This window comes from Diabrotica undecimpunctata, chromosome 2 (genome assembly GCF_040954645.1).
Source record: "Diabrotica undecimpunctata isolate CICGRU chromosome 2, icDiaUnde3, whole genome shotgun sequence".
In the NCBI taxonomy this organism is placed as follows: Eukaryota; Metazoa; Arthropoda; class Insecta; order Coleoptera; family Chrysomelidae; genus Diabrotica; species Diabrotica undecimpunctata.
The window spans coordinates 11,848,971-11,862,405 of record NC_092804.1 but is presented as its reverse complement, the minus strand read 5'-3'; the positions used below and the strand labels follow the sequence as shown (position 1 = coordinate 11,862,405).

The 13,435-nt window shown below is 30.4% G+C and overlaps 2 protein-coding genes across 2 annotated transcripts in view; one reads left to right on the top strand and one right to left on the bottom strand.

Annotated features, from left to right (window-relative positions):
* The window catches only part of LOC140434190 (uncharacterized), a 47,991-nt gene that overhangs the window by 8,824 nt on the left and 25,732 nt on the right, over positions 1-13,435 (top strand). The window lies entirely within an intron of this gene.
* LOC140434188 (piwi-like protein Siwi) overlaps positions 1-13,435 on the bottom strand; it is a 69,874-nt gene that overhangs the window by 37,506 nt on the left and 18,933 nt on the right. The window lies entirely within an intron of this gene.

The following is a 13,435-nucleotide window of genomic DNA, read 5'->3' as shown; positions in this document are numbered from 1 at the left end:
CAGTTCGAAATCCAGTTCCAGTCATAACCCAATTGTAGTTCCATCGGAAGTAGAGGTGAACCCGTGGAATAATAGACTATGCGACCAACAACAATATTCTACTTGTAAGTACATTCTATCTTAAATTCTGTCTCATATTTTAAAAATCTTGTAAACGTATGTCTACTTTATATCCTGATATAAGTAACTTATTTGACGAACAAATACCTTCTCCCGACTCAAATTCTCTTTCAAATCCTTCTACTTCTAATTCAAATAAAATGTCAGTATCAATTGAAATAGCTGAAAAACTTCTCATTCGATTTGATGGTACAAAATCAAAATTATACGAATTCATAGACAATTGTGATAAAGCATACAATTTAGTAAATCCGCAATCCAAACCCATCTTATTAGCCATTATAGAAACTAAATTAACCGATAAAGCTAGGGCCATAACTAGAAACAGAACATTTGACGAATGGAAAGATTTAAAAGACTTCTTATTAGATGCTTATTCTGAACGCCGAACTGAAGGTCAGTGGCAATTGGAATTACATTCCTTACGTCAGATGCCCAGTGAAAATGTAATGTCATTTGCAAATAAAGTTGAAAATTGCTATATAAAATTAATAAATACACTTGATCCAGACTTATCTCCAGATGCAAGAAATGCATGTACTAAACTCTTAAAAACTCAAGCACTAAATGTCTTTATTAGAGGATTAAACAAAGACCTCTCTATTTTAATCAAAGCCCGAAATCCAGATTCCTTAGAAAGAGCTGTTGCTATAGCAATTGCCGAAGAACAAGAACAGTTATCAAGACAAGAAATTTTCAGACCATTCTGTAATATTTGCAAACGAAATAACCATTCCTCAAATAACTGTCGATATAAAAACAATTCAGATAGAAATGTTAGACATCTTCAAAATTCTAGTTTTCAAAACCCAAAATATCCTAATTCAAATCTTCAAAGGTCAAATTCTCAAAATCAAAATTATAAACCTTCAAATTCAAATTCCAATTCTGATTTTCCTCCAAACTTAAGAAAAGAAAATACCAACACTTCCCAACGTTTTTGCAGATACTGCAAAAAACCAGGTCACGTTATAGAAGAATGTAGAAAACGCGAATTTAACAATAAAAACAAAAATCCAACAAATTCTTTAAACTTCCAGAATCCTCGACAACCAACGGTCGATTCTCGAGGAGTTCGTTCAGTTCAGGCCGTATCACAACCATCAACTTCTCAGTCACTTCCTATGTAGATTTACCCTTAGTAAATAATTCTAATCCATCCTCTTGCAAGTTTCTAATCGATACAGGCGCAGATATTTCTTTAATTAAATATTCAAAAATACTAAACATTCCAAAAATTTATTCTAAGTCTATTACTCTACGAGGCATTGATAAAAATGTCTTAAATCCAAATAAAACTATATGTAGTTGTAACGTAAATTTCAAGATAAAAGATTTTGTCCAAACTCATGTTTTCTATGTCGTAGAAGACGATTTTCCTCTTCATTTCGACGGTATATTAGGTAGCGATTTTTTTGAAATAAATAAATGCCAAATTGATTATAAAGAAAATAAATTAAACTTTAAAAATTGTTCTATTTCAATCGAATATATAAAATCTCCATTAAACAATGACAATGACGAATTTCTGAGAGATCAAAATATCGAGACAAGTTCTAATATCGATGAAATATTTCCTTATGATGCTAAATCCATAGAGGATCATTCTTATTTAGAAACCAATGATATCCAAATAACCTTAAGTAGTGAAGAACTACTATCCAATCCAATTCAATCTAAATCTAACTCTAAATCCAAAGAAAATTCAAGTCCAAAATGTGTAAAATCCACTGAGATATGCACAAATAAAACTTGTAACTCTTCACGAAATCATAAATCAAAATCCTGTTCAGAAGAAAAATCCTGTTCAGACGATCTTATACTAAATCAAAACTCTAATTCTAACTCAAGAAGTAATAAAACTATTCTATCCGCAAGAACTGAAACAATTGTTCAAATTAAAGTAATAAATAATGAATTAAGCGAAGGATTATGTCCCGAACGCGAAATCTTTAAAGGTGTATTTTTATGTCCTAGTGTTGTTAAAGTAAAAAATGATTTCTTTTTAACCTCAATCGTAAACACTACTGAAACGGATGTTGAATTAAACGATATTCAAGTAGCAATAGAAAAAATTCCAAATTTACAAAACAATGCAAATATACGAAAAATGTCTTCTTATAAAGATAATACGAATTCTAACAGAATTGCTAAATTAAAAAATGCCTTGAGAACAGATCATTTAAATAGTGAAGAAAAATCATCTTTAATTTCTATTTGCAAGGAGTACAATCATATCTTTTATCTGGAAGGAGATCAACTTACCAGTACAAATGCCATAACTTGCAAAATTCCTTTAAATTCTAATGTACCTATTAGCACTAAATCATACAGGTATCCTGAAGTACACAAACATGAAGTCGAAACTCAAATAAAAGGTATGCTAGATCAAGGTATTATCGAAGAATCAACTTCGCCATGGAATTCGCCCCTTTGGGTTGTGCCAAAAAAGGCCGATGCTTCAGCAAAGAAGAAATGGCGAATTGTTATAGACTATCGACGACTAAATGATATTACTATAGGAGATTCATTTCCACTTCCGAATATAGTCGATATATTAGACCAATTGGGTCATTCAAAATATTTTTCAACAATAGATTTAACATCAGGATTTCACCAGATCAAAATGGATCCTGAGGATTCTCCAAAGACTGCTTTCTCAACTCCGTCTGGACATTATCAATATTCACGAATGCCATTTGGATTAAAAAATGCTCCCAGTATTTTTCAAAGGCTAATGAATACTGTCCTCTCAGGAATACAAAATTACAGATGTTTTGTCTATCTCGACGATATAGTCATTCATGCCGATACATTAGAAAATCATAATAAAAGATTAAAAGAAGTATTCGAAAAATTGTCTACATTCAACTTAAAAATACAACCAGATAAGTGCGAATTTTTTCGTCGCGAAGTAATGTATTTAGGACATTTAATAACTGAATTTGGTGTCAAACCGGACGAAAAAAAGGTATGTGCTGTTACAGATTTTCCTATACCCAGAACACAAAAAGATATTAAGAGCTTTTTGGGTCTCACTGGTTATTATAGACGCTTTATAAAAAATTTCAGTGCTTTAACACAACCTTTAACAAAACTGCTGAGGAAAAATGTTGAATTTAATTGGACAAGCATTCAACAACAGTCATTTGAGAACCTGAAATCAATACTTTGTTCAGAACCAATACTTCAGTATCCAGATTTTACCAAACCCTTTGTCTTAACAACGGATGCTAGTAATTATGCAATAGGGTCCATACTTTCTCAAGGTAAAGTACCAGATGATTTACCTATTGCTTATGCTAGTCGTACCTTGAACAAAGCGGAATCAAACTATAGCACAACAGAAAAAGAATTACTTGCAATTGTATGGAGTGTTAAACACTTTAGACCATATTTGTACGGAAATAAATTTTTCATTTATACGGATCATAAACCACTCACATGGCTATTTAATGTAAAAGATCCCGGATCAAGACTCGTTAGGTGGAGATTAGCATTAGAAGAATATAGCTATGAAATTATTTATAAACCAGGTAAATTAAATCAAAATGCTGATTGTTTAAGTCGTCCTCCTTTAACCATATCTGAAACAAATATTTGCGAAGAAAACAAAAACCCGGCAACAATCACCTTACAAATAAACAAAATGAGTAAAGAAAATAATGACACTTATTCACAGTTCTTATCTAAATCCGAAACTATATTAATAACAAATGATAATATAAAAGAAACAAATGAAAAGATTACATCATTTTCACAAAATTTAGCATTGTTTGTTTCCGTAGATTTAAATTTTAATGAGATCGTTCAGAAACAAATAAATAAACAATTCAGTCATATAGAAAAATTGAAAGCCAAAAATCCAAGACTAAATGACATTATATATATTTCTGATCAAAATAAAAACTTTTATTACATATTTATAAAAAATAATTATTGGGACAATACCTCTTATGAAGATATATTTAATTCCCTAATAAAATTAAGAGACTGGTTATTAAACGATAAAATATTAAAAATTTGCCTACCCAGAATAACTTTTAGCTACGATAAATTAAGTTGGGGAAAAATTAGATCTATGATTAGATTTATTTTTAGAAAAACTGATATATCTATTATCATTTATCATGATATACTAACAAATCCTGAACCTGAGGAAATAACTACAATATTACAAGAGAATCACACTAGTCCTACGGCTGGACACTCTGGTTTTCATCGGACATACAATCGTATAAAAAAACATTTCAAATGGAATAATATGAAAAATGATATTAAAAACTTTATAAAAACCTGTGAATCTTGTCAGAAAAATAAACTCGTTAGAAAAAAATTCGTAAAGCCCATGGAGATAACAACAACAAGCTCAAATCCATTAGAAAAAATATTTTTAGATATAGTAGGTCCTTTACCTTTAACCGAGTCAGGTAATAAGTTCATATTAACATTACAAGATGACTTAACAAAATTTTCTCAAGCTTATGCAATTCCGAATCATGAAACCAAGACTATCGCTGAAAATCTGGTTCGTGGATTTATTTGCAAGTTTGGAAAACCCGATATAATAGTTACTGATCAAGGCCGAGATTTTACTTCCAAATTATTTTCTCAAATCGCCAAGCTTTTTAAAATCAGACATATAAATTGTACTGCTTATCATCCAGAATCAAATGCTGCATTAGAAAGGAGTCACGCTACTTTAGCAGACTACCTTAAACATTATATTAAAGCTGATCAATCCGATTGGGACGAATGGCTAGATTTTGCTATGTTTTCATATAATACAACTAATCATACTTCAACCAAATTCACACCATATGAACTAATATTTGGATATACACCTAATCTACCTAGCAGTATAATACGACCAGTAGAACTCAAATATACATATGAAGATTATTTAGATAATTTAACACTTAAGCTTAGAAAATCTCATGAGTTAGCAAAAACGAATCTATTAGAATCTAAAGTAGTCAGTAAAAAATATTATGACCAAAAGATTAATGACACCGTTTTCTTAGAAGGACAATTAGTATATCTCCAAAATGAGCAAACAAAGAAGGGTCAAACCAAAAAACTTACACAAAATTATAATGGACCTTATAAAATTCTAGAGATAAATTCTCCTGTCAATTGCACAATTTTAGTAAATAAAAAACCAATAAAAGTTCACATGAATAGATTGAAACATGCTTTTGTTTCAGGTATGCAATAATATGGCTGACAAATAGTGAACAAATTCACAAGAAATATACCAATACTCCTATCAACAAATCACCTGGAATCTATTACGAACACATAAAAAATGTTCAATTTATTGAAACTCATTGGAACATATTAAGTCATATTCCTTTACAACCTTTTACAGACAAATTAAATTTTGTAGATCTCACCTATCAAAAAACATTAAGACTGTGTCAAAACAAACCAGTTCTTATTGAATTACGATTATGCGATACTTCACTAAAACTCTTAGGACAAATCATACCTAGACTCTTTCAAGATGAACAAACTTTAAAAAACATAATTCTGCATGAACATTTTAGACCAAAACGCGCTCTATTTAATGCAATTGGATCTGTTTTCAGGACCTTATTCGGTACCTTAGACAGTGATGATGCTGAAAATTTCAATAATGCTATTAACAAAGCTGAAAGTAACGAAAATCATCTTCTTGATTTACTAAAACAACAAATTCATGTAGTAAAAGCCACGATTGCAAATTTTAATAACTCTATTACAAATCTAGACCGAAACAAAGTGATTTTTGATAAAAATTTTGAATCAATTACCAATTACACAGATAAAATGAATAATAAATATTTTAATTTAGATTTAAAACAAAAAATTGAAGAACATTTTACCTTACTAACTTTCTTTATAACAGAATTACAACAAGAATATTCTACTTTAATAAACGTTATTCTATTTGCAAGAAATAATAACCTTCATCCTTCTGTTATAACACCTGAGCAACTAATTCAAGAATTATCTAAAACGGTAACGCATTTACCTAGTACATCGACTTATCCATTTCCATTGACTATCGATTATGCTCATAAATATTTCGATATCATTTTACTTAAATATATATATTTTGATAACAAGATTTTAATTACGGTTAGTATACCTTTGGTTAGTAATACTCCTTATTCTCTTTTTAAACTAATATCTCTTCCTATAATTCATCCAACATTAAAGAGACTTACCTTTATTCTTCCATCTGTCAAATATCTTGTTCTTTCAGAAAATAGAAACATTTATGTTACTATTGATACATTAGAAGACTGTTATTCATTAGATGAAGAAAAACTTATTTGCAAAAATCCTGATACTTTCCGATTTACACACACTAATCCAATTTGTGAAACTGAATTGTTAACTTCAATAACAAACATACCATCTAGTTGCGATACTCGTATAATTCAAACAGAATATGAAATTTGGCATAAATTAAACAAACCAAATTCTTGGATATATGTTTTACCCAAACCAACAGATTTAACTTTAAGCTGTCAGACTAGTACGCCAATATCTATTGTTCTTTCAAACACAGGTATTTTTTCTACTTCGAATAATTGCAAAACTTACACCGGATCAACTATTTTGATATCTGTCTCAAATCCAAAAGAAAGTAATTTTCAGTCTATCATTCCAGATTTATCCCTTCCAGAAGTCTGTTGTGATGATATTAAGATAAATAATGAATCCAAATTACACCTTGTTCCCTTACAATTAAATAATCTCGATCGAGATGCATTAAATTTAGCAAGCCATAAACTAGATAATTTAGAGAAAATGACCTCAGAAACAAATATTAATTTTTCAGACACAATAAAAAATAGTTCTTATTTCACTTATGCAATCTTATTTTTGATAAAATGTATGTTACTTTATATTTTATACAGGATAATTAAATATTTTTACCGACGATTTCGTAGAAATCCGTCACATAGTTGTCAACAAATTACAAATTGTTTAACACTAAATATATGTCAAAGTAAACGAAAACATGTACATGAGACAGATTTAAGTATAGATTGTAAACATAATAAAGACAATAATTATAGTGAATCCAAAAAGTGTGAAGAGACTAGTTTCACAGAGACTACACCGATAAGACGAAGTGAAAGACTATCGAGACTAAAAGAAACTATTTAAATGTGTTAAAATAAAATAATAATGTATACAAATGTTTTATACCATTTAAATGAAAATTCATTTTACAATTATTTTCATTCTTACAAAAGGAGGTGTAATGTACCTACCTACTCACATGTAAGATAATTAAAGTATCTATGTATTTCTATATAGTTTTTAGTCACCTGGTATATGTTATTTACAATTATGAAAAGTTCTCATGTATAATCACTAATAATTATTTGCTGTTAGAAATCAGAATCAATACTCTTCATAAATATTTTCCTATTTAGAATAAATAAGTTTCGCTAGTTTATTCACCTAATACTTCGTATCTATGGAATAATAATAATTTATTTCTCTTATTTCTTTGTTCGATAAGCTATCCGTATTTGCTATTTTAATATTAATATTTGAGTCCAATCTCTTGTACTCAAATCCATCCAGAAACATCGTTAAATAATTGTAGATAACAGAACTTATATATTCATAGTTTTAAGAAATAACAAGTAGAGTGTAATTTTCATCCTCTAATATAATAAATTTATACATGTCAATATATTCTGTTTAATTCCAAAACAAAGAGTTAGTCCGGAGAAGAAATAAACGCATAGTATTCCATAACATATATTAACATTCTGAATTTTGCAATACGTGTAGGTAATTTAAAATATTTTACAAAAAAATACCGCATGCAAATGCAAGAGTATCTAAGAAATAGCATTAAACGTTAATAACCATAGCGTCGCGTCGGTAAGCAGCATTACAATTTATTACAATATGTTATTATAATTAGATATTGTTAGGTTTATTATTAGTTTATATGCAGTGATAATAGTTAAGTAGGGTTTAGTTAAAACAGCTCGTTAATGTAATTGGTTATGAGTTTTAAATATTCCGAGGTGATAATTAACGGTTTTTTGAATTTTAGCTATCTATAATCCGCAATCAGACCGTTCAGGTCCATAATTTTCCAATTTTCTTACTTTTCTTTTCCAGTTCTGTCATTTTCGTCATTCTTTATAAGAGCTTTAAGAAGCGTTGAAAAACCTAAACATTAGATGAGGAAGTAGAGTTATTTATTCAAAATATCCAAAATCGGCATGTAAAAAGTTAATGAAAGAACACTAAGAAGGAGAGGGCAACAAACCAGACTTCCTCAAGATAAAACAAATTTGAAAAATGCTAGTCAAACACTTACGAGAGATTCAAAACATAAAAGTGAGTCAAGCAGTTCTTACCTGAGAGAGTTAACGGATGATAGCAGCACTAACTACTCTTTATAGGAAGCTAGAAAAATGCAACAAACACCAATAACCCATTCTCCATAACGCCCATTAAACTGGAAGACGGTAGCTGGGCTAGAAGCAATAAGCAAAAGGTAGAGAGATTTGCCACATATTTAGAAAACGCATGAAGACCAAATTAATGATCAAATATCGCTAGAGCCTAATTAGACAGAAGAGAGAATCAGACCAACATCCTTGAAGGAAATAGCTGATTAAATAAAAAACAACATAAATCCGAAGAAAACACCAAGGTATAATTTAATCACTGGAGAATTACTAAAGAACCTGCTCTGTAAACATATAGTAAAATTGACCAACATCATCAATGATGCATTTAGATTGAGATATGTCCCAAATTTATATAAAATAGCAGAGGTTATAATAAGCTGACAGGGGAATTTGCGAATCGAGGATCAAAATTACTGTCATTTGCTGATGATCTAGATGTAGTCGCTCATTCTACAAGAGACACGAGAGAGACGTTTTCACAACTCTAGGAGGAAACAGGTATAATATGTACATTTGAAAATGATTGACAGCACACATTTTATAGCGAAGGTCTAAATACAGGGTTGATCAATGCGGAAAAACGTAATAATTGATACCTTCTTATCGGAATTTTCACTCGACTTTAATATATGACCATCCCGACAAACCTCAAATACAATACATCATAAAATGCAAATAAGCAAACCCTAAGGGATTAAGCAATAACTGATCGCCTCAGTGACGGAGAACATAAAATTATTTTAATATAAAAAACTAAAATGTCAATATTAGGTGCCCAAATTAATGTTTTATAAAAATACTAAATATTGGTTTAGGACATTTCCCTAGAATTTAATAATAAATATATTTCGGGTACTGGCGTCATATAAACTTAAAATTAGTAATATAAATATGTAATATATTATTACATATCTAAATACATAAGTTGTCTTCTTCCGATAAGGAGGCATCTTCATCAGTTTCTTCATTTCCCACAGAAATAATAATTGGTTTTATTGTTTCCTCTATTAACATACCGAGTTTCTAGAATGTTTCTTCCTCTGCTGTGACAGCTTATAGCTTTTTGCAAATTGTTAGATAAAATTTTTAATATGGAGTAAGATAATAGTTGGCGAACATCCTGAAGTTTAAATGTATTATTTCTCGCGACATATCCCTTCATTTGAGCTCAGATTAGTTCTATAGTTCACAGTGATAAGGTGGTAATCGCAACACGTTAACTCCATGTTCTTTTGCTATTTCATCTACACTATACTTCTTTTAAAAAGAAAAGAAAGGGAAGAACTAGGTATCCGTTACAAGAAAATGTATTTGCTAATGGGAAGAAATTCAACATTGTCTATATATAACAAACAACTGTTATACAAACAAATACTGAGACCAGTTTAGTCGTATGGTTGCCAACTCAAGTAATATCTAGATCTTCCAGAGATTCCAGAATAAAATATTAAGAAACATTGTTAATTTTTCTTGGTACATCAGAAATGTCCACCTACACAAGAACCTTCAAATGGTAGATGTATATATACAGTTATTAAGAAGATGACAGGTAGTCAAGAACGGCTACATAGTCATGTAAACGTCGAGGAAATCCAGCTCCTCGGTCATACTGGGTTAGAACGAAGACTCAGAACCAAAGAAAACTATTTGAGTTGTTGTCTGAGTAGAAAGACCAAAGAAGAGGTGGATAGAGGAAGTAAGAACCGATGCTAAAGAGATATTGAGGGTGGATAATTGGAGGAGAGCAGCCAAGGAAACGGATCCTTGGAGGCGGATACTAGGGCAGGCCAGGGTACTTGCGTTGTATCGCAGAGAAATAACTAGTCAAAAGAAACTTAAAAAATACATTCAAGTTTTACGATAGTAATTTATTAATACATATTAACTATGATTTTTTCTTTAACTTTTATAATATAATATTGTACACATTTATATTTTTCAAGATTTGTATAATATAAAAATAAATTTCCTGGAATACAATTCAGCAACATAAGCAAAAGTTTAAAATCAGATCAAATGTCCCTCCATTAAAAGTACTTTCGGCTTATTATTTATGTTTATCTGACGTAAGCCCATAAATAACATTATTATCATAACGAAACGTGTGAGAACTTGTTTGATGATAGAATTTTATTTTCTGCTGAGAGTGCTGAGTAAGTTGCACTTAATATCTGAAAATAATGAGTTTGTTTTGTTTGTTTTATCTCTTATTTTATCTAAATTATGTGTCATCCTCAATAATTTTGGAGAAGACACATACCAAGCCTGTAAAGGACTATTTTAAGTGTGTGCTTATCAAGATATATTAAATTTCGGTCTCAGACATAGTTTAATTCTAGGCCGACAAACCAAGGAAATTAAAAATTTTTCGAAAACTGAGATATTTATTCAACCTTTTATCTTAATTTTCATCTGTTATCATGCAACTTTATTAAACACAAACCTCGTTCTAATATAATATTAGGTACTATAAAAGCACTGATGATTTTAAAATAAATGAAGTGCATTGTTCAAACAAACAAGGAACCATCTGTTAAAATGTTTTAGTAAAGAATACGACATTTAACAATTTCCAGGCTTATCTGCGATTTTTTTCTTGTTTTAACCTCATAAACGATACCTTTGTGTTCACATAAATAGAATTATTGTAATGTTACCCTTTGTAACTACTTTTGGGTATAATAACTCTAAAGCCCGTCTATTCATTAAATATTCTTATCACAACTTACATTCCAATGTTTTCAGTCTTTTATAGCAGTTAGAATAATAAAATTCTGTATTTATAATATTTAAAAGTTAAACTTCAGTGTCAGCGTATACACTCACAATATTCAATCATACTGTAGTAGTAAAAGTATTGATGCCTGACTTTTAGTTAAAGTATTAACAGAAAGATATTACTAAATTTATAATTTTACCTATTAGACCAGGCGGTATCTGTTTTAGATAAGATAGAGTAAGACACGACCTACTATTAGAACGTTTGCAAGAAGTCGATTTAGATGGAAAAGACATCAAATTCTTAAAAAACTTGTACTGGAACCAAAACGCCAGAGTTAGGATCGAAGGTTCCACATCCGCAGAAGTAGAAATTAGGAGGGGAGTTAGACAGGGATGTGTTCTGTCGCCTCTGCTGTTTAATCTTTACTCCGAGTTTCTATTTAAAGAAGCATTGGAGGATTCCAAGGATGGAGTCAATGTGAATGCCGTAAATATCAACAGTATAAGATACGCCGATGATACAGTGTTAATTGCGGATTCCGACTTAGGTCTACAACGACTCATCGACAAGACCAACTCGACCTGTGAGCAATTTGGTATGAAAATAAACATTAAAAAAACCAAAGTGATGTCAATCCGAAAAAACCAAAACGTACCTCAACCTTGCACAATAAATGGGCACATTTTAGAACAAGTCAATAGATTTAAGTACCTGGGATGTTGGATCGATAGCAGCCTAAATCCTGATCTAGAAATAAGATCGAGAATAGAACAGGCCAGAAAATCTTTCGAAAAAATAAAAAAACTGCTTTGTGATTCTCGAATAAAACTCGAAATTCGACTACGTTTATCAAAATGCTACGTCTGGTCGACTCTTCTATATGCAGTTGAAACGTGGACCCTTAAAACATCAACCGTAAATAAATTGGAGGCCTTTGAAATGTGGATCTACCGGAGAATACTCAAAATTTCATGGACATCGCATACCTCAAACGAAGAAGTGCTGCATAGAATAGGCAAGGAAAGAGAACTTTTTAACACAATAAAAGTTAGAAAAACATCATACCTAAGCCACATACTGAGAAATAATAAGTACCAATATGCCCAACTTATAGTGAAAGGAAAAATCGAGGGAAAGAGAGACCTGGGAAGGAAAAGACTATCGTGGCTCAGAAACATCCGACAATGGACAGGGCTAAATTTTGAACAGCTAAGAAGAACAGCTGAAGATAGAGAAGAGTTTAAAATTGTAGTAGCCAACCTCCATTGAGGAGAGGGCACTTTAAGAAGAAGAAGGTACCTGTTTTGGGTTGGGTAAATTGTATATTATAATCCTAGTTTTTTGGCGTTAATCGCTTTGCAATATTATTAGGAATGATAATAATTTAACTATTTTAACTATGGTACACTTCAAAAGTGCGCTAAATTTTTTATTAAACAATTTCTGAAAAAAATGAGAAAAATTCAATGTTTCTCGTCTATTTCGTTGCTATATCTCGGCAAATATACATTTTAGAAAAAATTTGCACCGACAAAAAAGTTTCACAGCTAAATTTCTTATAAGAAAAAATTGATTGCAAATTGAAAAAATAGAAATATTATTGCAAAATGAGTAAAAACAAATTAAAAGGGGTCAAAAATAAATGGTTTTTCAATAATTTTTTTTAGGAATTTAAGAGCCCCATAGAACTTTCGAACTTCACCCACAACATCCTTACAATATAAAAGAAAAACACTATACAAAATTTCAGCACAATCGATCAGTCTTTGCAAAATAATTTTGCAATCTAAATATTTAAAAAAAGTTATTAATTTTTAAACTTATGCAGTCAACACAAAAAGCTTAAATAGTTAAACGTTTTTTTGCATATAAAAAGGCATTCAAACTTTCAAATAAAAGTCGAACCATTGAAATCAGTTTAGGAATAGTAATTTTTAAACAACTGTACACTTTTTTAATTTTTAATTAACATTTTTTTCTAAACTTATGTCGAAAGTTCAGCAAAAGACGCGTATTTTAAGAAAATCATTAGGACTGGTCAATTAGTTCCGAAGTTATGATCGAACAAAGTTGACCTGCATTTACAACAGTCGTCACGAGATTTGATTTTGATCTTTAAAACCGAAACAAACAAGTTTGCCACTCCTATCCC